This window comes from Lepisosteus platostomus, chromosome 15 (genome assembly GCF_059453375.1).
Source record: "Lepisosteus platostomus isolate fLepPlt1 chromosome 15, fLepPlt1.hap1, whole genome shotgun sequence".
NCBI lineage: Eukaryota > Metazoa > Chordata > Actinopteri > Semionotiformes > Lepisosteidae > Lepisosteus > Lepisosteus platostomus.
In genome coordinates this window covers 4,239,745-4,242,966 of record NC_142625.1, presented here as the reverse complement: position 1 = coordinate 4,242,966, position 3,222 = coordinate 4,239,745, and the positions used below count along the sequence as shown (strand labels likewise).

The 3,222-nt window shown below is 53.3% G+C and overlaps 1 non-coding gene across 1 annotated transcript; it reads left to right on the top strand.

The window, feature by feature from the left end:
• Positions 1 to 2,774: 2,774 nt before the first annotated feature.
• On the top strand, positions 2,775 to 2,964 carry LOC148647715 (U2 spliceosomal RNA). Its single transcript, XR_015927164.1, has one exon. It is a non-coding gene; the product is annotated as a U2 spliceosomal RNA (small nuclear RNA).
• Positions 2,965 to 3,222: the final 258 nt, after the last annotated feature.

The window sequence follows — 3,222 nt, the reverse complement described above, 5'->3', positions numbered from 1 at the left end:
GCTCCCCTTCTCCCGGTCAACATTGAAGTCCCCGCCGAGTACCACCTGTCTGTTGGTGGTGCAGGTCAGCAAACACTTCCTTCCGGATAGAAGGTCCCGTCGGAGCATAGACGTTAATTGCTCTCAACATCTGCCCCATCCAGTCGATGTCTGCGACCAGGATCCGGCCCTGCACCACCGAGAAGGAGGAAACCAGAGTCATCTCTGTGTTTCCGAGGGGGATTCCCATTCCGGAAGAGTGGACCCCTCCTATGCTCCATCATGATTCTCCCTTCGTCCATTCCCTGGTGAATGTCAGCTTGTCGCTTTCATCCTTCAGGTGGACCTCCTGTAAGAAACAAACTGAGAAAGACTTTGAGGCCAGATCATGAAAGACTCCCCGTCTTTTCACCGGGTCTCTCAGCCCTCTTACGTTTGGTTGTTAGAAAGGTAAGTTTTACTGTCATGATTAAACAAATGAAAGTTAAACCTCCTCTCTTTGTACTTACAGTGGAAAACTTGGGAGTCTACATCTGGGCAGTTTAGCCTAGATGTAACTCCTCTCGTTCGGGTCCTGGGTTGAATATGCTGGGCTCACTCCAGGTCTCGCTGGTGAGTGAAAAGCAAAAATGCAGGTCCAGCCCTACCATCAGTCCCGGCTCCAGGGCGGCTTCAAAGTAATCCTCGTCTTCCTTGAGGATACTCTCCGCCACCGCTTCGGGAAGGCTCTTTTCTTCCCTTTCTCCAGAAGTTTCAGGGACTTCCAGTTGCTGCTGGGCCTCGGGGGAGGGGGGCTCCACTTCCTGGGCTGCCTCTTCCTGTTGTTCCTGGGCCTCCGGAGAGGGGTTTCCGACTTCCTGGGCTGCCTCTTCCTGTTGTCTTTGGGCCTCGGGGGGGGAGGGTTCTGTTTCTTGGGCTGCCTCCTCCTGTTTTTCCTGGGTCTCGGGGGAGGAAAGTTCCATTTCCTCTAGGACGAGGAAACTGTTCTCCCTCACCACTCTTTTCTTTTGTCCTTCCGATGGTGGATCCACCCTGCATCTCTTCTCCCGCTTTCTCTTTCCCTTCTTGGTGGGAGTTATCCAGGGCCCTTCCTCCGGTCGGCCATTTTGTCCGTCGTCCTGGCGGCCATCTTGTGGCACCGATGCGGCTGGGGGTGTGGCCTCGGAAGTTTCAGTTCTCTGCGGGGGAGGTGCGAGTTCTTTGTTCTCACCTCTCTCCCTTTGTCTCAAGACCAGTTTCTACCGGCTGGCTTCCACCACCTGTGCAAACGAAGGTTTGCTTACCTTACATTGGCGAAGGTGTTGTCCCTCGGCGCCGCATCCGTCACACGTTTTGGCAGCCCGGCAGGTTTTTGCCAGGTGCCCCTTTGTTACAGTTGCGATATCTGATGATGTCACATGTGTTCTCCTGGTGGCCAGACTGTTTGCACTTCTTGCAGAATTCCGGCATCCTGGGGTAATAAAGGTACCACCCCCTGTCGGCTCCGATGTTGAAGCGGGCCAGGGGGTGCTGGAAACCGTCGACACCCTCTGGGTCCTCGGTACTGGCGTTTGCCGTACCAGACGCCGCTATCGTCCCTGATCTGTCGGTTTGCCCACCACAGTTACATACCTCCCTAGGTACGCTGTTATCAGTTCCGTTGGCACGTAGGGGTTGTATGTGAGGACTGTGATGGTCCTCTGGTTAGTCTTCCTCATAGGCTCCGGCCTGAAATCAGAGAAACCGGGGCACTTACCTTTTTCTCTGATCATTTTCGTTGCCTTTTTGTATGAGGCGTCCGTGGCCATGTAGGCCTCCATGTATCTCTCTGCCCTGTTGTCTTGCAGGCAGTAGAGATCTCCGGCCACCAACTGCAGGATCCCTCTCAGGAAGGTCATTAAGGATTTCGCAGTTGGCATCGTCTCTGCTTTCATGGTCCAGTGGAACCGGATTAGTGTCCTCTTGTCTGCCATCTTTCCTGGAAAGGAGAAAAAGGAAAAAAGGAAAGAAAGAAAGCAAAGGTTCTGTGGAGAGGAGGGTTTAGCTGCTAAAGGAGCAGCGAGGGAGCCCTGGCCTTTGTCCTTGTGGGCAAAGCCCAGCTAGGTGCAGGCACAGGAGGAGAGAGAGAGAGAGGAGAGCGGAAAGTGCTTCTGGGTCTCGAGGAAGAAAGCAAGCACCGCGGGCAGGCCACGTGTACCTGCTCCCAGCCAAGAGGCCAAGGAGACAGAGAGAGAGAGCGGATAGCGCTTCCGAGTCTCGAGGAAGAAAGTAAGCTCCGTGGGTAGGCCATGAGTACCTGTGTTGCTGCCGGATCCCACCCAGCTCAGCTACTGCTTGGCCTTAACCCCCTAGGCTCAACCTAGAGCGATACCAGCTCAAGCACTCTTCAGGATCTTCGATCGCCTTCTAGGCCTTTGGAAAGACAAGAACTGCGGGCATCCTACTTGAACTTGATCTTAGCCAAAAGGCCGAGAAGAGAAGGGTTTTGTATACCTGCGATGTCATTCCCCCTTTGTAGGGCTAAAACTAGGGGTTTGCTGAAGGCATTGCGCTTCATAGAACAGAAGTACCCAGACTTCTATGTGGAGTATATGGTGGACAAAGACCAGGTGATCGGTTTTCGTGTTAATGGAAAGAATAATGGTGAGTGTATGGACGTTGTGGAATAATTTTGTGAGGTGTTGGGAATCCCTATTACTAAAAGGGGAAAGGGTTTGCTGGCGCAGAGACTGGCAAAAATCTAAGGAGGGGGGCAGGGTTATGGAGTGGTATATGAGGGTATATGGAGTGGTTTGTTGTTATAAAATTGTTGATATGTTATTTATAAGAACTGTTTTCTAATAAAAAAATAAAAAATCTGTTCTTATCAGTTTAATATCCGATACGTCCCCCATGGGACTACATATTAAACGGATTTTTGGAACAGGGAGCTGGATCAGGAGCTTGCTCCGTCCTCTCCACGCATCGGCCCGGTATTGCAGCGCCTCCGTGAACGGTGCACTACCTTCTCTCAGCGGTGAAAAGACAGACATAGCTAGCAAGCAAGCGAGGTGGACTGGAGCTCCTTCTTCTCCAGTCTCGTCTCTCGTCCATCTGTATGTCAGTGTCTCTCTCTCCCCCTCCCCGTCTCAGGAAGGGGGCAGGAAGGAAGGCAGGCAGGCGGGCAAGAGAGAGGGGGAGCAGAGTCCGGCGGCAGGTCTCTGGCTGCAGGGAGGCCGGCAGCTGCGAGGGTCCTGGGATCCAGAGGAGTCGGCCTGCGCCACT